The 21,779-nt window shown below is 44.8% G+C and overlaps 1 pseudogene; it reads left to right on the top strand.

Annotated features, from left to right (window-relative positions):
* The first annotated feature begins 313 nt into the window (after nucleotides 1-313).
* Nucleotides 314-8,991, top strand: LOC142458729 (uncharacterized; annotated as a pseudogene).
* Nucleotides 8,992-21,779: the final 12,788 nt, after the last annotated feature.

Raw genomic sequence — 21,779 nt, 5'->3', positions numbered from 1 at the left:
TTTCAAGTGCCAAAAGAATGTCCAATGACTCCTCCCTGTACAATACTTAGCATAATAAATATCCAGGAGGAGTCTATTAAAGTAAATACAAGAGAATCAGGGCATTGAACTAGGGGGGAAATTACACAATGGCTCGTTATGAGTTCAAAATGGGCTCAGCGGCAATAGCGTGGCTTTGGTGGGTTTTCATTTTCTTAGGATCATTTAGGTGACCCTAAACTGTGTCGTAATATAAAGCTACCCTATGGCACCATGGCCAAACTGAGACTGTCATGCTATCAGTTAGTGGTCCTCAACTCTGGTCAACGAACCGATGGCCGTCCTCTTTCTGATCAACGCCAAGCAGTAGGCCAGCCTCCCCCAAAATGCCGGTGTGCACCCCCCTTACCCAGCCCTAACGGAGAGTTGTTATTGCAGAAGGTTCTCTTGCAGCTATAGGAAGATCGTGACCTGCCCAAGGGTTCCCGTCCACACTCCACTCGCTGTCTAGGAAAGAAAGTATTCTTCTCTGTTTTGTACAGTTACCTGGAAGAGCTGCAGGTGTACAGGTACAAGGTATGCCAATGCCAAATACAAGCTGGAGCATAGTCACAGCCTGGAGCCCCTGAATGTCCTCAGCTAGAGCCTCAGCCTGGGACCCTTTCCTCATAATCCCCGCCCAGCCCCCCAGGAATAAACTATCATGCTAGGCATAACAGGGGGGCCCAGAACCCCACTGCAGACTCGCCAGCCACTGGCATCTTCTGATTTTGGTCAGTGCCCATGCCATACAACTATTAAATCAATTAGCACCTCGGCTTTGTCCGTTTTCCATTTTTCTCCCCTATCTACACGCTTAGAAAAGCCTTTAGAAACCACTTGTAGCCTTATGAAGGGTCTGGTGGGTGTACATCGAGCTGTGTTCCACTATTGCAGGTAACCGACTTCCAGAAACGTGACTTAGGGTGGGAGCCCCATGGGGATTCAAACCAGAGCTGAGCGGCCTCGATCTCTGCTGGGAGGTCAGGATGCCAGGGGCTGCAAATGAATGTGGCCAACTAAGGACAAAGAACACGTCATTGAAGAGTGGCTAAGGGCAGCCCTGAGCTTCAGACCCATCTTGGCCCCTTCCCAGCTGTGCGTTCTGGGGCTGGTTAACTGACTGCTCTGCGCCTCATCTTCCTCGCCTGTGAAATGGGGCTAAAAATGATAACAATACAGGATCGTCGGTGATGCCCGTGATTTAGCTTCGAAGCAAAAAGGTTGCTGGTCTAACCCCACCAGCCACTTCCCAGTGGAAAGCTGTGGCAGTCTGCTCCACTGAAGTATGGACCACGTGGAAACCCTGTGAGTCAGTTCTACTCTGTCCCATGGGGTCACAGCCCACTGTAACAATAGCAACAATAACACAGGACCGACTTCAGAGGGCTGTGGTGAGGATTGAATAGCTATCTAGACATGGGTTCAAATGATTACATCCTCAATCAACATAGCTGTAACGATCAACAATAAGTGAAAATGTGTTCATTAACTCCATTGTCACAGAATAGCTTGAAGACATGGGAGACCTTGGACATGATCTAGTCCAGAAGGGGACTGTGGCCCAGAGGGAGGGAATAATTGATGGCGTCATCTCTTATACTCAGAATAAGAGATGTAATCATATCAATCCTCCTAGAGGTGACTGATAAGTCTCTGTACTTCGCCGTAAGGTTCAAGCATTGAAATGAATACGCCAGCCAATCAAAACAAAATTAATCAGGAGAAAATTAGCTCACTACAATGAATGGATTGCCAAAATGGCAAGTGTACAAAGAAACACGGAGAACATTGCACCTAATCCTCTTCCTGGTGTTGCTTCTACCTGCAGGAAGGCAGTGCCCAGCGTGGCCAAGAGGTTCTGACAGATGGGAAGGCAGTTAACATGCCTGAACCAGTGGCTAAGGCTGAAAAATTTCCAATAGAACAATGGCCTTGGTTCACCAAGGCCTGCCCCCTTGCTTGATGTGAAAAGGAGTATGTTTATACACACTGCTGAGAAATCCTGGGGATTTAGCAAGCTGAAAATATAACCCCAAATAATTATCACTCACTGTGACTGAGTCCTTTCTGACTCATAGCAACCCCAGAGGGCAGAATAGAGGTTCTTTGAGGTTCTTTATGGGGCGGAAAGCGCCCATCACCCAAATCCCGCAAATCTGCTGGTAGGTTCAAACTGCCGACCTTGCCGTTAGTGGCCCAATGCGCCAGCCGCTACATCACCAGGGCTCTTTAAGCACCAGTTACGATGCTCAGATCTTCTTTAACACTTAGCATCTGTCAGGATCCTGCCAGTTCTCTATACAAGCAATTATTCAGAGCTCAGTCCTGGAGAGGGCTCGAGATCTTTCCACAGAAGGCCCCCGGGCCCCGACAAAGAGCAGATGAAAGCAATCCTCCTGGGTGCACCTGAGTCACTATTCTGGGTCAGGGGGATTTAGAAGAATTTGGAAAGGTTGTCTCTGGACTGCTTTGTTTAGGGGCGGGGGGTGGGTATAGAAGGTCTATACAATTAAAGCAAGGAGAACTTAAGAAAAATGTATATTCGTTGACATAATTTTCTGGGTAATTAAAGCAACAGTGGGAAATTCAGCCTCCTGAAGAAGATTCAAAAGTAGGAACTACAAACAAGTGGGTTTTAGACGGTCAGAAGATAGTTTTGTTTTGTTTTTTAACCTCTAGGTTTCTAAGCCTAGAAACACACACACACAGAGAGAGAGAGAGAGAGAGAGAGAGAGAGAGAGAGAGAGAGAGAGAGAGAGAGAGAGAGAGAGAGAGAGAGAGAGAGAGAGAGAGAGAGAGAGAACGAAGTATTGGGTTGCTATGAGAGGTACAAACCAAAAAACCCCCACACTAGTGGCGGCCAAGCCATTTCGAACTCAGAGTCCACGTGTGTTAGAGGAGACTGACGCTGCAGAGGCTGAGTTTTCGGTAGCTCACAGGCCTTGTTTTCCTCCTAAAATGCCTTGGCATGAACTCGAACCACAATCTTTTGGTTGGTGGCCAACCCCTGAATCCCTGGAGCCCCAGAGAGACTCTTCTGTGCAAATACGGCTGGGCCTGCAGCAGTGACGCCAAGATACAAACGCTAAGAGCCGTAGAGATGAGACAAGGCAACGCCATTCCACGGAGCAAAATGTCTTGAGTCCGATGAATCCCTTTGGCAAAACTTTGAAAAGTGACCCTAAGATCGCGGAGGGATCACGATGCTGGTGAAGGAGCGAGTCCATGTTGGAAGTAAACTGTTTTTTTCGGGGAAAGCAGCCTCGTGATGGAAAGGTGAGCCTCTACTCCAGGGAGTGCTGTTCACGGGACCATCACACTGTCTAGAACCTCCGTCGCCAAGGTATTAGAGAAACTGGCTGTTGATTCAAACATCAAAAATCATAGCGATTCAGCCCAAAGATCCAAACTCACTACCATCAAGTTGATGCCGACTCACAGCGACCCCATAGGACCAGGAAGAGCTGCCCCTGGGCATTTCCAAGACAGTAACTCGTTATGGGGGTAGAAAGCCCGGCCTTTCTCCCTGGGAGCAGCTAGTGGTGTCAAACAGCTGATCTTGCGGTGAGCGGCCCATTACGCCACCAGGGCTCAAATACCACCCAATGATTGCAGACTGGAGGAGTCGAATAAGAAACATTCACCCTGCGCGCTCTCTACTGGAAGTTAGGGCCGGAGGTTTTAAAGGTGAAAAAAATGCATTGCAATGTGCATGCGCGCAGCCAGGCTTTCTGTTGGTCGGTGACTGCTTTGAGTGGCTAGTGGGCCACAGTCGTGCTGATAACACCGCTCGAAGTTCAAGTCCACCAGCCATTCCAAGGGCAGAAGAGGACACTCTCTATTCCCATCAGGATGTAGTCTCAGAAACCCCCAGAAGCAACTGTTCTCTGTCTCTCGATGAGTCAGAATTGACACTCTGACCATGTCAACTGTCATTAAAAACGCAAGCAGTGCCCAGTTATACAGGACTTATGTTCCAGCGATTAATTACACATCGTCTTAACAAGCACATTCCACGCCAACCACTGGTCCTGTTATAATATAACCTATTGAATCCTTATGGAAAATGACAAAGCAGGAACTGGTATCTTCTTCAGTTTACTGAAGAAGAAACCAGAGTACAAGACGTTAAGGAAGTTTTTCAAGATTACACAGCTGCTAAATGGGGAGGTGGAAGTGTAAAAATATGACTCCGGGACACTTTCGGCACCAGTCTCTGTTGGCCTTTGGAATCTGAGAATATTTTCCCACCAAAAGAATATCATAAACATGTGTACCATGAAGGAATGAATAAAACATTCACTGCCAAGTTCACCCAACTCCCAGCTAGTCCGTGGAATGTTCCAGCAGACATGTGCTCCCTACGGTTGTCAGTGACTGTGGTCTTTCTGAAGGAGGTCTCTAAGCCCTTCTTCCACGGCACCTCTGGGTGGACTCAAAGTGCCCATCTTGCACACAGGTGGCCATACTTACCTTTTGCCCCACCCAGAAATTCATGTAGTTATGCCAAGATTCTGTAAATATAGCTGAGTGTTATCTCTAGCTCCTAGCACAGGACCTAACTCAGAGAAAATGCTCACTACGTGTTTGTTGCCTTTCATATAGAACATACAGCCCTCTTATTACATTTGCACCCTGGAAAAACTCAGAGCATCCAACTGCAGAAAAATCAGAAGCACCCAGCAGCAGAAACATAGTTGAGTTTTTTCCCCCCTCTCCAGGATCTCCCGGTGGCATAGTGGGCTACTTGCTGAGCAGTCAACCCCAAGATCCACAGCTTGAACCCACCAACCACTCTCAAGAGAAAGGTGAGGCTGTCTATTTCATCAATTGGAAGCCAAAAGAGACAGTCTGTCCGGTCCCATAAGATCCCTATGCATTGGAATCAACTAACTGGCTGCGAGTTTGGTGTGCATGTCTGGTTGTATTGTTGAGAGCAACTCCTACATTGACCTCAGTGCTTCAAAAAGAATTTGAGGTATTAGGTCTATGGAGGGGGCACAACGCTCTGATAGCAGATTTCTGATAGTCTGAATTTTATCAGCAGAGCAATTACATGAAATTTCAGCAGCAAAACTGGGGAGAGACACTGGATAATCTATTGCTGAGTGGCAAGCTATGATTGCAAGTCTGTGACTGAAGCTGGTGTGGAAGTAGGTAGTCAGTTGGCAAGATGAGTCTCTAGGATCAAGCTACATAGAAATGGGGTCCCTAACTAGGGCAGTTGTTTGTTAGCAAGGGACAATGATAAATCAGCCATCTGTACCTTAGAGTCTACATCTAGGTCAGCCATTGAGACAGTAAATAATATCTCTCCATTGTTGCTTGGTAGAAAGAGAAAAGTAAGCTATTTTCTGACATTTTCTAAATATTATAAACAACAAATAAGAGAAAACTTGCTGTGATTATATAAAATACAACAGAAATTATATGAAAATCAAGCAGATGCTGTGCCTTGGCCACTTTATTCCTAATGTAATTTTTCTGGGTTTTATTATGATGTTTGGTTGACTTTTGCAAAGTGCTCAGTGAATAATTGTAACTCCTGATATGCAAGAAAAAACTAAATAAGTAATTAAAATATATAAATTAGATTGGTATGGATAGGAAGTCAAAAGGACAATAAAATAAAGAGAATTAATAAATAAATGGGATGTTAAATAATGCAATAGTAGGTAGATAAAAACATAATAGAATGACAGTGATTAGTTAAGGAATGAAAAAAAAGCACCAATGGGCCAATATAACAATTGTGATGTATATTGAGTTTTATTATATATTTTTTAAATAAGTGAATATTCTCTTTGTTCTTTGGAGGACTTCTAGGAAAAACATAAGAGTATTTATCCAAAGAGCCATTCTTCATTCCCATCTCATTCCCACCTTGAAATCTTCCCTGATACCCCTTTCACCACCAGCCCCTCTAGATTTTAAAGTCCTGTGGCATTTTAGAATAATCTCTATTTAATTACTTGATACAAATGCGCTATAATTGTTACATTGTTTCCCTCACAGAAGAGTCATGTGGCAGGAGTGCATTAAAAACAACAACCTTACAGCTCATGGTGACCCTATAGGACAGAGTTGACTGCACATCTTTACGGGGATAGAAAGCTTCATCTTTCTGTCTCACAGTGGCTGGTGGTTTTGAACTGCTGATGTTGCAGTTCACAGCCCAACTCACAGCCACTACACCACCAGGTCTCCTAGAAGTACATGGGGAAAGGGATAGATAGCTGCCAAATGGGAGGGTATAAAACAACTACTTGAAATTTTGATAAATTTTATTCTACTCTATAAATATGTTGTCATCATTCAGTTTTCTTTGGAGGCATCTACTTGTGGAAGGGATCCCTGGTGGTGTCATGGTTATGCATTGGACTGTGATCCTCGTGGTGAACAGTTCAAAGTTCCAGCAACTTTGAGAGAGAAAGACTGGGCTTTCTACTCCCATAAACAGTTACAGTCTCAGAAACCTCAGCAATGAGAGTGACTTATGCAACCCAACGAGTGCTCCTTGACATAATGACATTCTCATCACGGTAAACTGCGGAGGAATAATTAAAGGAAACGTCCAAACAGAGTGGATGCGTATTTTCAAAGTTCAGTTGCAAAACAAATGACCTTATAAATCTACTGTATAATGGTAAACTAAAAATACTCTCGACACCCATAGCTAATGAGGAAAGTGAACTCATACCTTTGGGTTGTGTTTAGTGGGAACTGATTATGAGAAGAGGCGGCGGAAAAGGCGGAGAGAGACAAGAAGCAGGAAAGTCTCGATTTTTTTAGAACATGGGACAAGTCAAAGCTACTGAATCTGAAGAAGGGAAGCAATTATTTGTGTATTGAATTAGGAGACTGAAGAAAGCATTGCTTTACAGGCCTTTATTGAGGGTTTACAGAGCAGATCATCGATTTTGCATTCCATAACGCACAGTTTGTTTCCACTCATCTATTGCAATCCCCTCCAGGAGGCATCACTTAGCCCACTTCTTCTCTGTTTCCTGTTTCCACTTCTCCTTTCCTAAGCCTCTGAGCTTTGCCCTTGGGGCAATGCTGTCCTGATCTTGATTCCTGATTGCTCTAACAAGGGGCTGAGTTCAGCTCCAGGCTGAAGAATGACAACGGGCCAGAGCCTGGGGGTTCCACGGGTCTCTATCCAAGCTTGGTTGCTTTCATGACTTTGAGTGGTCGCACATTTTTCTCCCAACCCTATTCAGGACCTTATTACTGACGGGAAGCTTTTTCAAAGCAATTGGTAGTGGTGGCCAGGCACCACCGTCTAGCTTTTCTGGTCATGACTCTCGTCGCTCTTCTTTCCTCTGGTTGGGTAGAGACCAGGAGTCGCACCTTCGACGGCGGCTGCTTGTGAGAAAAGCCGTCGGCTGCTCGTGAGAAAAGCAGCATGGCTGTTGGGCAGACGTTTGACGTAAAAATCTTCCGTGGCAATTTATTGACTAGCGAGCCCGCCTCATCAACAACGCTTGCGTTCAAAGCTAGCCCACAAAAGCAAGCACAATCAGGTTCTTCTCTGTGCAAGAATGGCTGCGATGCTCGGTTTCTTTCCAAAACTCTTAAAGAGAATATGAAAGCATTTGCCAATGTCACTGGATCCAAAAGGAGAAAGAAAAGGAAATTTTTCCTGAAAAAAAATTGCAGCTGAATAGATCTAGTCTTTGGATTGTGATTAACACTGAATTGTGGTTTAAGAACCCCACTGGAATGACATCGGGGAAATGCATGTGTTTCATGGATTTAGTGACAAGGAGACAGAGTCCTGATTGGCCTGCTACAATTGTATAGGGAGGTGAAGAAAAGATTGCTGGGAAATAATAGATTGTCAAGCACTCATGAATTAGAAGAATGGAATAGGAACATTAATTTTACTCCACCCTTATCTTAGTTTCCCAATGTTAATTGACCCAGCAGGGTGAGGGTCACGCAACGCGAGTGCACTGCCTGGCATTGCCTACAGCGTATGCTTACATACAAAGACGGATGAGCAAGGCGAAACAACAGCAAAGTCAAGTGAAGGGAACTCCTTGGAAACAGTATATATATATAGATATAGAGATAGAGATAGAGGTAGAGGTAGAGGTAGAGGTAGAGGTAGAGGTAGAGGTAGAGGTAGAGGTAGAGGTAGAGATAGAGATAGAGATAGAGATAGAGATAGAGATAGAGATAGAGATAGAGATAGAGATAGAGATAGAGATAGAGATAGAGATAGAGATAGAGATATAGATATAAAAGGCCAAAGGACTTCCTTATCAGGGCAATTTTTAACTTCCACTCCTCACGCTTAGGCAGACCCAATGTTGAAGGGCGCCATGTCTTTCGAGCCTCCTCTTCCAGGGCTGGGGACAGCAGCTCTGTCTGAGCGTCTGCTGGTGGGAGCAGCTTTAGCAGTAGAAGCAGATGTGGCCTGGGGTGGGGGTGACTCTTCCCGTGAAGGAGCGGGCAGCTATGGCATGAGTGGGGCCAATGAGGGTAGTGTCTGGTGGTGGCTTTGGTAGCTGCTTAGTAGGAAGTGATTGGGGAGGACCCTGAGGCTCTGGGGCTGGTTTTGGGGGGCGCTGGCTTCGGTGGGGGTTCTGGATTTGGTGGTGGTGCTAGTGGGGGTTTCTATAGCTACGGTGGTGGCATTGGTGGTGGTGGCATGGGAGGTGGTGCAGGTGATGGGGGACTGTTCTCCGGAGGCGAAAAGCAAACCATGCAGAACCTCAACGACCACCTGGCCACTTACCTAGACAAGGTCAGAGCTCTGGAGGAGGCCAACGCTGACCTGGAGCACAAAATCAAGGAGTGGTATGACAAGTTGAACCAGGGTCTGGAGATGGTGGATCCAGAAGGAATTACAGCAAGTACTTCCCAATCATTGAGGATCTGAGGAATCAGAGGAGAAACTGCACGGTGCTCAGGTTCTATTATTTTACAGCAACTACTAAATCATTGAAGTCGAGGAGTTAGGTGAGTTTCCATTACTTTTAGATTTTTTATTTTTACTCTGATCCTGTACTTTAGTGAGAAAAACCATTTACTCAAGGGATTGTTTGGAAGCAGATTTCCTTGAATACAAGGCCACTTCAAAGAGTTCATGGAAAAAATGAAATGGAAAGATAGTGGAAGTTTTCTACAAACTTTTTCAGGTCCCCTCAGATGTGTCTGATCGGTAATAGTAGTGTGCACGACATGCAACCACATTAAGTTTGCATCTTATTTGAGGCTTTCTACATAAGCATACACGGTAGGCAAGGCCAGGCAGAGCAGTCGTGTGTGGACAGGAGAACAAAGGCAATGGGTCAACATTGGCATGACAAATTGGGTTCTGGGTCTGGAGATGGGGGCGCCAGGAAAGGAGGACAGCAAAGACTGCCCAGCCCTTGAAGATCTAACACATCAGCAACCCAGTGGCAGTACCTCTTCATGATTAAACTTCAGGGCATTATGAAATGCTTCTACTGCTGACGGCTCCCAAAACGTTCAGACATATCGTGGATAAAAATAAGAACTACATTAATAGTGACACCCTAGACTAATTTATGGAGGAAATTGTGTCCAGCAATCCACAATGGACAGCAGTTCCCTAAAAAAAGCAACTACCTATTGACACTGACATGCGAATCAGCAAGCTCATTTCTCTGCATCTCTAAATTCCTAGATCCAGCAGCCACTACTGCCGATGCCTGCGAGACACGCCCAGCCACCACCCACCCCTGGTTAGCAATGCTATGCTTGCTGCTGAGGACCTCAAAATGAGGTGATTTTGCCTCAAAATACTATCTAGCATTATGACACAAACAAGATTCGATTTGACTCACGTGAAGCATACAACAAGGAGCTATTTGGGGTGACTCACCCAAGTGTCAGACAAACGCTGTATGAAGATCCTGCACCAATATATGTGCTGGGGGTTAAAGCAAGTCAGCTTTAGTGTGCAGTCAATGGTAAAATATTGAAAAATCACAGCTTTGAAACACAATTTGATAAGCTTTGCTTAAATGTTTCAAAAGGAGAACCTCAACTTGAGCCAGATGCTGCTCGGCAAATCCTTTTTAAAATAATGACATTCTTAAATCATATGCTAAAAAGCTCTCGATATACAAAAAATGAGCTCCGTCTACAGCAGCCAGGTAAGCAGATATAGACCCATGCAAAGAGTGCTCAGTGAGGTAGGTACGACCGCATCAGACCTTAAAATGCCCTCTGAAAGCTTAACCAAACAACTGCCTGACCGCAAGAGCCACGACCAGGTTTCTAAACCAAGGGCCCCACAGCAGTGATTTTTGTGTTCTCCACCAGGAAGCGAGCACTTTGCAGAGCCAGGCCGGTGGGGGTGTGACTATGGAAATGAACCCAGCACCAGACAGGAACCTAGCCAAGCTGCTGAACGCCACAAAGGTGCAGTTGGGAGGGGGTGGCTGAGCAGAACCACAAGGAGACTGAGGAGCAAGTTAACAAGCAGGAGGCTTGGGGCTGGCAGCGCTAGAGGGCCCAGCACCCAAGCCAGGCAGCTGCACGTCTTTGACTCCATGTACTTGGTTCAATGCTTGCAGAGTGAACCCTCACAGATGCAAATCACCACAGATGCAAGAGCCTCGGTGCAGCTGCGAGAGAGATCCCGGAACTAAAATAAGCCTTCTAGTCTCTCCAGACTGAACTGCAGTCTGTCCTGGACGTGGTGGGTGAGAAAGTGCAATGTCAAAACTTTTAAAACCCCCCCCTTGTTATCATGAACCCAACTCTACCATACAAATCCAGCTGCCAGAACATGTACATGGGTACAGATAAGAGCTGGAAGCACAGGGAATCCAGGACAGACAAACCCCTCCAGACCAACAATGAGAGTAACAATGCCAGGAGGGGAAGAGGAAGGTGGGGGTAGAAAGGGAGAACCGATCACAATGATCTACGTATAACCCCTCCCTGGGGGACAGACAACAGAAAATTGGGTGAAGGGAGACAGCGGTCGCTGTAAGACATGAATAATAATAATTCATAAATTATCAAGGGCTCAAAAGGGAGGGAGGAAGGGTGGGAGAAGGGGAAATGAGCTGATACCAAGGGCTCAAGTAGAAAGAAAATGTTTTGAAAATGATGATGGCAACATATGTACAAATGTGCTTGATATAGTGGATGGATGTAGGATTGTGATAAGCGCTGTATGAGCCCCCCCAAAAATGATTTTTTTAAACTGTTTTAACTAACATATGTGGGCAAATCTTTGGCATCTATAATATGGGAATAAATAATCTCGTGGTAAACATTGTACGAGATGGACTACGGTTGTTCTAGAGAGTCGCTGGGTGGTACAACCAGTTAACCAACTCACTACCAACCAGTTAACCAACTCACTACCAACCAGTTAACCAACTCACTACCAACCAGTTAACCAACTCACTACCAACCAGTTAAGCACATAGCTACTAAAAGGTTGATGGTTTGATTCCATCTAGAGGCGCCTCAGAAGAGAAGCCTGGCAATCAACTTCTGAAATGTCACAGCCATACAAACCCCAGAGAGTTCCGTTCTCCACAAATGCCTGTGGGATGGCCAGGAGTCAGAAGCCACGAACCGACAGCAACTGGCTTCTGCAAACTGAGTAAGCTCTTTTCTTACCCTGCAAAGATAGGCTAGGGTGATTCCCTTGAAAACCTGGTTTGTGAATGAATCTTTACTAAAATGTTCTCTCTTCTTTTTTTAGGTTCAAATAAAAGCAGAGGAACCAGGACAAGGACAGATCATGGCCAACTGATTTCATCACAAATCAACAGCGGTTCGGATGTGAAATCCACATAGGAGGGAGATGTGCTCCAGAACAAATCCCAAGAAGTAAGTGATTGTGTGAGTCTGGGTACTTTAGAGAAACAATCCACAGAAACTCATATATAAGAGAGAGTTTTCAATGACCTGATGCAGAGGGCTTAAGTGGAGAGCAAATGCTTTGAAAATGATTAGGGCAAAGAATGTACAGATGTGCTTTACACAATTGATGTATGTATATGTATGAATTGTGATAAGAGTTGTATGAGCCCCTAATAAAATGCTTAAAAAAGAGAGAGTTTTATATTAAGGTTAAGTGCACATCAAGAAAACATCCCAACCCAGTGCTGCCCAAGCCCACAAGTCCAACATTGACCCATTAACCCATATGTCCAATGCCAATCTACAAAGTCCTCCTCCAACTCACAAAATAGACACAATGATGCCAACTGCAGGAGGAAACCCGAGTCAGTGAATGTGTAAGCATCTCAGTACTGGCAGGGGTCTCCACACGGCTGCTCCTGCACCCAGGGCTGCATCGAGGTAGGTCCATGCTGTTTCTCCTCAGGGATGTCTTGCAGGAAGTGAGCCTTGTCAGCTGAAGCAGGGAACTGACTAAGGCAGCTGCACCCTAGTCCAACCATCAGAAAGCAAGAGACACGAGAACTGGAAAGGCAAGGCTGAAAGTCATTTATCCCTCCGCCCTTCAATTAACCCCAACTGTGTTTCTTGACCAGGTTGGCACAATAAACTAACTACCTCAGTGATGGATCCTAACCAATATGGGAAGCAAGTGAATAAGCCTGACAAGACAGCGCTTCAGTTACTCTGGTGGCCCTTTCTGATTGTCTTCAGTCTTTCTGGTATTCTTTGGTCTTTTTTTTGGTTTGGTTTTGTCTTTTTTTAAAAATGTAAAATACATTTTCCTTCTTAATCAATCTACTATAATTTAACTTCCTACTTGTTGCAAATCAATCCGTCCTTTTTGGCTTTGTTATTTTGTTCACACTGGCTTCTTTTAAAAAAAACAGCTTTATTGAAATATAATTCACATACCATGTAATTCACACATTTAAAGTGTACAGTTTGTGTTAAGCCGGGCTGACTAGAGAGACAAATCCAAGGACATTCAAATATGTATAAGAAAAAGTTATTTTTTATTAGCAATTTTTAATCATTTTATTAGGGGGCTCATACAACTCTTATCATAATCCACACATACATCAATTGTGTAAAGCACATTTGTACATTCATTGCCCTCATCGTTCCCAAAACATCTGCTCTCCACCCAAGCCCCTGGCATCAGCTCCTCATTTTCCCCTCCCTCCCTACTCCCCTCTCCCTCATGAACCCTTCATAATTTACAAATTATTATTTTGTCATTTCTTGCCCTGTCCGATGTCTCCCCTCACCCACTCTTCTGCTGTCCATCCCCCAGGGAGGTCACATGTAGATCCTTGTAATCGGTTCCCCCCTTCCAACCCACTCTCCCTCCACCCTCCCAGTATTGCCAGTCACACCACTGGTCCTGAAGGGATCATCTGCCCTGGATTCCCTGTATTTCTAGCTCCCATCTGTACCAGTGTACATCCTCTGGTCTAGCCAGATTTGCAAGGTAGAATTGGGATCATGATAGTTGGGGAGAAGGAAGCATTTAGGAGCTAGAGGAAAGTTGTATGTTTCACCATTGCTACGTCGTACCCTGACTGGCTCGTCTCCTCCCCGAGGCCCTTCTGTAAGGGAATGTCCAGTGGACTACAGATGGGCTTTGGGTCTCCACTCCATACTCCCCACCTCATTCATTATGGTATGATTTTTTGTTCTGATGATGCCTGATACCTGATACCTTTGACACCTCATGATTACACAGGCTAGTGTACTTCTTCCATGTGAGCTTTGTTGCTTCTGAGCTAGATGGCTGCTTATTTACCTTCAAGCCTTTAAGACCCCAGATGCTATATCTTTTGATAGCCAGGCACCATCAGCTTTCTTTGCCACCTTTGCTTATGCACCCATTTGTCTTCAGCGATTGTATCAGGAAGGTAAGCACACAATGATATGATATTTTGTTCTTTGATGCCTGATAACTGATCCCTTCGGCACCTCGCGATCACACAGGCTGGCGTGCAAGAAAGAGTTTTATATCAAAGAGTAATTGTATATTAAGAAAACATCCCAGTCTAGTCCAGATCAAGTCCAAAAGTCCAATACCAGTCCATAAATCTCTTTTCAGACTCACGCAGCACATGCAGTGATGCAAAATTCAGGAAGTTCACAGGCCGGTAGATGCAAAGCCTTGTGGATCCAATGGTGGCAGTAACCTCTCAGAACTGGCATCAGTCTTCATGTGGCTCCTCCAGCTATCTGAGTGTGGCTCTTCAACAGGAAGGTGAAGCAGAGTGTCCCTCTCCAAGAAGAAAGAGAGGAATGGATGTATGTATGGATTGTGAGAAGGATTGTACGAGCCCCCAATAAAATGATTTTTTTAATGGAAAGCGAGGAAGTTCCAAGAATCCTCATAAGGAGGCATCATCAGACTGTGACCTGATTAACAAGATAGACTCCACCCCTACACTTATTTTTCAAGTTGACATGAAGTTATGTAACTACCACACAGTTCAATAGTTTTTTTTTAGGATTCTTAGCATTTATACAACCATTCCCAATTTTAGGACTCTCATTATTCTGAGCCCTGGTGGTGTGAGCCAGTGGTTTCAAACTACTAACCTCATAGTTAATAACCCACTACACCATGGGGTTCCTCCTACCTAGAAAAAGCAACACTAATGTGCATGAAACTATGCTCACTTCAGTGGCACATATACCAAAATCGGAATGATACAGGGAAGATTAACCTGACCCTGGGCCAAAGATAACACACAAACTCATGAAATATATGTATAGATAGATATATATATATAGAGAGAGAATACAAAGTTGATGATCTAAAACGTAAATGCTCACCTAACTTACAATATGATTTTTTTAAATTTTAGTAATAATATGTGCCAAAGGTGAGAGAGTCAAGTGTTTTTATAAAGAAGGATTCGGAGGTCCGGCTTGAACTGCCAGATGGCAAAGCGTCTAGGTAGCAGACATTCTCACGGCCCATGCTTCCATCCCCCTGCTGCCGGGACAGTGAGCTGAAGACGACTCCCAGTGGTGCCCTCACTGGACACTGCCCTTGGCTTTCGGGAGCTGGCCCGCCCAAGAGTGGGCCAATCATCCCACAGGCCAGAATGTCTGTGGGCCTGTGATTGGTTATTGTGGAGATGCAAAGGCCCAACCCCCTTGCCTCAAATTGGGACAACTCTACAGAGCCAGCCCAACTGCAGAGCTCCCCAGGTCATCAGCTGAAGCCTCAATTGACCAGCATTGCAGACAGCGCCCCCCTCAGCCCAGGCCTACCTCTCCCACTTCCTTGCAAGTGTCTCTCCAAAGAGCACTCCCTGATCAACCTGTCCCAGTTTCTCCACCTCAGAGTCCGCTTCCAGGGAAAGGGATTTAAGAAAACTGTACAAAGTTACAATTAAAACAATCGGTCACCAACAAATCTGTGTGTTCAAAGTAGATTCTTCAATACAGCCCTCTGAAATAATTACTTAGCTGTGGGGGTTGCCGGGGAATTGGATACGACTTACTTCACACCATCCAATAAAATAAATTCTGCAGGAACTACATAAATACAAAAAGATTAAACCTTTGAAGACTTGGCATTTTACAAAAATAATATTTCACTCTTTAGGGTCTGATCAAGGCCCCTTTCATCCAAAAAGCAAAGGCAGAAATCGTGAAGCGCAAGGAGGCTAATAAGAAAAATAAACAACAAGAAGCAAAAACACAAACATTTTAAGTTTGTTTTAATTTTAATAAAATATGGTTAAAAGCCATTCCCAAACCAAGAAGGATGTGAGCAGCTAGACTGTCGGTAGAGAGTCCTATTTGGAATGTATCATTTATAATATCATCGGTTTATGGCTGAGCTGCTAACCACAAGGTCAGCAGTTCAATTCCACCAGTGGCGCCGCGGAAGGAAGGAGGCTTTCTGCTCTGAGAGTTCCCATCTGGAAACCCACAGTGGCAGCTCCCCTGCCCTGGACTCAGGAGTCAGCATCCCTCCCAGGCAGTGGGTTGGTTTGGCCTTTGCTTTGCCCTACCTGCAGTCTGGCGCCACCTGCTGGCAGCTGTCGTCTCCGCCCAAAGTCAAGAGCAAACTGGAGTCATTCTCAGTTTCCCCATTCCTTGTTCTCTTTTCTAAGCACCTCCTCCTCCACCTGTCCACCTGTCACATCTCCTCTCCCTGACCCCCAGAACATTCCCGCTTGTGAGCGGGCAGGATGCAAAGTGGAACCCAATAAACTCAGACCCACTGCCGGTGAGTCGGTTGCAATTCATAGTGATCCGACAGGATAGGGTCCTGTGGGCTTCAGAGTCTGTCCATCTTTACCTGAGCAGAAAGCTTTATTTTCTCTCACGGACTGGCTAGTGGTTTCTAACTGCTGGCCTGGCAATGAGCAGCCAATTTTGTAAACCATTTCTTCACCAGGAGTCAAGAGACAGTCCTGTATATGCCCTGGGCCGCTGATCACAAGGACAGCGGTTTGAAACCATCAGCCACTCCACAGGAGAAATGCTTTCTACTCCTGTAAAGGGTTAAGCCTCCAAACCCACAAGGGCAGTTCTACCTACCCTGTCCTGCAAGGTCATTATGAGTCAGGATCGACTCAATGGCAGTGAGTTCGGTTTGGTTTTGTGTGATATTGGAGTTCTCCAGTATATGATATTTACTGGGAAATTAAATGATATTCCCAGTATTTAAACTCATGTCCAGATCTTTAGATATGAAATAACCATATCAATAAAAATATCATAACATACCTAAACAAGTCTTAAAATAGTAATGGCCAATAAACAAATGTGCTGAATGCTCCCCACACACACACATAAAAGTTTTTTAACTAAATTAAAATAAAGATATTCCATTTTCAACATCAGAACAAGTCAAAATGTTTTAATGATGGTATCTTTTTGTGGGGGTAGGGGAAAGGCTTTAATGCATTGCTAGGTGGAATTTAAATTGGATAAACCTTCAAGATAACAGTTCCGCAGAGTATACGAAGAGCTTTTAAAAGATTGTTTTTTTGTTTTCATGAAAAGCATTTCTTTACACTGGAAGTTCCCCTTCTACAGTGGTCCTCAACCTGTGGGCCATGATGCCTTAGGGGGTCAAATGACCCTTTCACAGGGGGTTGCCTGATTCGTAACAGTGGCAAAATGACAGTGATGAAGCAGCAATGAAAGCAGTGCTATGGTTGGGGGGGGTGTCACCACGACATGGGGAGCTGTATGAAAGTTTCGCAGCGTGAGGAAGGTGGAGACCACTTCTGCTCCAACAGTTGGTTAGCCTTACCAGCTTCCTACAAGTCAGTGCCAACCCTCGGCCCCCGTGTGTGTGCGTCGCAGCAGCTCGGTGCTCCGCAGAGCTTTCGGGAGCTGAGATTGCCGGTGGATTGCCCCTCGGAGCAATTGTCGTTCCTAAGCAGGGACTGGCTGACTAACGGGGCGCCCCACCTGTGTGATGCCCGTTCCTGGTGTTACTGAACATGGGTGTTCCTTCCTAAGCTATTTAGCCAAGTCTCTGTGGGGGGAAAAAGAGAGAGAGAGAGAGAGCTGAGATTGCAGAAGCAGGTCATCAGGGCTTCCCGCCAAGACACCTAAGAGTAGACTCAAACCTCGAACCTTGTGGTTAGTAACCAGGTGTGGTGACTGTTTGGACTCCCCACAGACTCCCAACAACTGGTAGGTTTGCAACAATAAGCATTCATCTTGGCAGTGGGGTTCATGATAAAAAAATGAGACAGAACACAATGTCCTATATTAATCCACAAACGACTCATTGGAGCACTCATCAAAGTCCATCAAAGGAGTGCCGTGCATCCAGGGGCAATGCGGTTGTTCATCTATCGACCCCAAAAGATGCCAGCCCTACTCTGAGGGAGAAACAATAAAACAAAGTTCAAAGCAATAGATCGTTCACTTTTGTGATAGTAATTGCATACAAGTCGTGCACAGGCTTATAAAAATACGGAAAATATAAATACATCAAAATGTTAGCATCGATTCTGTATGAGTTGTAGAGATATACGTGAATTCATTTTCTGCAGCTTCTGTTTTTTTTTCTAATTTTTCTGAAATACGTGTCTATTGTTTGTAGTTTTTCAATCTGTTAAGAAAAATCATTTGTATGTTTAAAATGTGTTTACAATGAATATGTGCTTGTTTTCATTTTTAAGGAAAAATAGACGAAGAAGTAATTGATCCATAAGTGGTAGGAAGAGTAAATATACTAAGAGGGGAAGAGTACATGGAGAGGACAGGACGTGGGTGTGATGCAGATGGGTGGGAACAAGAAATGCAGCCTAAGAGAGGCAGCTCCTGGGAGAAATGAAACTCTGGCTGCATAGAAAGAAGAGACTTGGGCCTGGTTAGGGCTTGTTCCAGAACTTATCACGCCCAAAATGGCTCTTGAAACACCTACTTACCTACAATAAGTGGTCTCACATTAGGACTTGGAGCATCCATTTACTCTATTTAGAAATAAGTTGCACCTTCTCTATATCCCGAAGGGCAATGCTAGGCCCTCAACTTGAAGTTGCAGGCTGCCAAGGGAAGAAAACACGATGTGGCCAGCCCTCTTTCACTAAGGTTGTCCAAGCACCCAATTCCTCTGTCTCCGTCCATAGCAGGAACCACAGGGGAGAACAAATGCTTGGTGGGACCTGCTCCTCTCTCGATCTGGTCAGACCCATATCAGACCTCTTTCAGTTCTTTTCTTCCTTTATAGAAAGACCTGCCTTCTGATCCGATCATCCCACTTGGTCCTCTCTACACTCTGGAAACGATATCACGTGGTCTCCTGAGCTCCACCCCAAGCGAGTCCCCTTAAGCTTGGCTTACTTGGACACTCCTTCCCATTTCAGACCACCATCTACCTACTGTGGTTCTCAAGGGCTCTTTCTCCTGTATGAGTCTGGCTGTCTCCCCACCATGCTTCAGGGCAGTACAGATAGAGACCACGGACCTCAGCCTGCCTGTGCCTCTGCCCCTGTTTTGAGCCTTCACAGAACTTGGCTGACTGGAACAGAAGAGTCACAGAATGGTAAGAATCATTTGGTGAAGTACTAGGAAGATTTCCAAGTGTGTTGTTGTTATTGACTTGAACATGACATAATCCTACAATTATGTTCACCTCTTCTATGCCAACAATTATGTCTCCTTTCTCGTTTCTGTTGTTAGGTGCTGCTATAGTTTATTGTGCCAGCCTGGCCGATAAACACAAGTAGGATTAACTGAAGGGATAAATGGCTTAACTGAAGGGATAAATGGCAGAGGGATAAATGGCTTGCTTGTTCTGTGCCTCAGTTTAAAGGGGTACACTACTTGTGGGATGCCTAGCCTGTGGACTGTGTCGCTGTAAGTTGAGGTCCCTTTAAGCCCACACGATTGGAATGTTCATCTCTGGAGCTGGGGACTGATGGTTGATGACAGTTGGGGACCTGCCCTGCAGTTTGCTGCCTGGGTATATATAGCCAGCTCTCTCTACAGAAGAAAACTGGTACCTGGCAGCTCTCAAAACTTGAAGGACTGCTAGTATCTCACTGCTTTAAAATTTAACTGTTAATTTCTTGTATTATCTATCTGTATATTATTTAATGGTTTATTTCTTGAATTATATATCTATCCTTATAAATATATTTATATACAATTACTAGCAATCTGGTTTGTCTCTCTAGAGAACCCTGTCCAATACAGGTGCCGTCGAATTGATTCCAACGGATAAGTGACCTGATGGACAACAGCACGAAACACTGACTGGTCCTGGGCCATCCCGCAACTGTGCTTATGTGTGAGCCCACTGTGGCAGCCACTGTGTCAATCCATCTTGTCAAGAGCCTGCCCGTTTCTAAGCTTATATACATATTGGCTCTTTCTCTCTTAACGAGTCTCATGAAGAGGTTATCTATACCGCTGGTCACTTCAAAGAACCAGTTTTTGAATGTACAAGGGGGCTTCACATGCTTGTGAAAAGTAGAATTGAACCATAACAGAATTTTTCCATAAACTTTTTTCCCCATAAACCTTTGAAGTCCTCTCATGTTAGTATTGCTTTTTATGTCAACCACCCAAGTTTTAGCCCTATAATTTATTTTTCCTATATTTAATCTTTTTTTTCCTCTTAGAAAGTTGTGTGCATGAAGGTCTCGTCTTCAGGTTTCTTCTTTGATGAAATATCTGTCTGAGGCTATGATTTTTCCTCAAGGTGCAGTTTTAGTCATATTGCAGAAGTCCCACGAAATGTTCTTTGCATTACTTTCCCGGTGTAATACCAGCTTTGATTTCCTCTTTGGCCTATGGGTATTTAAGGAGGATACTTCACCATACTTTACAAATGAAGGCGCACCTGGGGTTTTTATTAATATTATTATTGAATCCTTCTCCTTCTAACTCTGACCAGAGAACATTTCCTTGAAAGAACTCCCAAGTTAGCATCCTTTTCCCTCCATCAGGTACCTCATCAGTACTTCTCTGGGATAGATGTGCAGAAACCAGTGTGCAACAATTTCTACTTCTCTGCCACAAGTTCTCCTATATCCAGAAAACACAGGTGACCCTTGACTTACGACGGGGTTCTGTTTTGACAATTCCATGGTAAGTCAGTTCTGATACAAATTGGATACTTTGTTTCCCTTCTTCACCATGGCCCCTTATTATCAATAGCTTTAGACATCCCATCTTTCAACATCTGCAAGTGATCGTGGAGAAGGGTAACATCAGCAAATCACTTGCTGCAACATTGTTTGTAGCACATAGAACTAACAGTACAGTAACTGCTTGAAGACTGGGAAAGGAGACCCTTCAGTGCAGGTGTCTGAACCTGCTATGTTGTAGAGCAGGGACTCCACGCTGCACTCTCTTCACTCACTTCCCTTGACGACTCTGACATGATGCTTTCGTTTGGAAAACGCCTCACTGGATAGTCTCGGGCCCAAACAGAAGACAGAAGCCCTGAGTTCTTTTCTCGACACTTTAAAGATTCATCAGGGCCGATGTATCACACCTGTCAGTATTTGGTTTTCCTTCTGATCTAAACACATGTAATATATTGACCTAAAATGAAAAGCCAGTGCAAGCAACTCATCTCCCCAAAATGATGCTGATTGTTATTTGAAAGCTATTCTTTGAGCGATGGGCCATGGGCTCTGCAGAGAGACATGCTGTGAGGCTCAGCGAGCCCGGCCCAGGGCTGACATCTGCACCTGCTGTGGGCAGAACTGAGCACTTTCTTCATTGTGTCTGTTGAATACGCTATCTCCTGCTGAGCCAGCCTTACTGCCTTGAAAAAAATATTAGAAAGAAGAAAGAAAGAAAGAAAGAAAGAAAGAAAGAAAGAAAGAAAGAAAGGGAGAGAGAGAGAGAGAGAGAGAGAGAGAGAGAGAGAGAGAGAGAGAGAGAGAGAGAGAAAGCCATTCTGCACTTACAACAAAATTTATATTCTGCAGTCAAGTGCATTTTATAGGATTCCTTAAAAATGAGCTGCTAAGAATGAAGGTCTCATCACTTTCAAAGCAGCAGACAGCCCAGAGCAAAGCATTGCACTGAGAACCCAGGCGGCTGGGATTGGCCCCTTGCCATTGGACTATCACATAGTGGACCACCATTAGCTGCCAGGCGCACAAAGGGACACTTTGGGATGTCCGACTACACTGGGCTTTCCCCAGCCTCTCCAGGCCTTCATTTTACAGGTGGAAGAATTGCAAGAGCTAGTTTGTGATATCTGGCAAGTTGTTCTTTTGAATCAAGAGTGAGTACCAGATGTGGAGTGTCACAAAGCAGTAAGTCCAAATTCACTCTCGTCAAGTCGACTCTGACTCATCAGGACACTGTAGGGGAGAGACTGCCCCATGAACTAACCCACAGGGTTTCCAAAGTTATAA

Source organism: Tenrec ecaudatus, chromosome 10 (genome assembly GCF_050624435.1).
Source record: "Tenrec ecaudatus isolate mTenEca1 chromosome 10, mTenEca1.hap1, whole genome shotgun sequence".
Lineage (NCBI taxonomy): Eukaryota > Metazoa > Chordata > Mammalia > Afrosoricida > Tenrecidae > Tenrec > Tenrec ecaudatus.
This window is presented reverse-complemented; position numbering and strand designations above follow the sequence as displayed.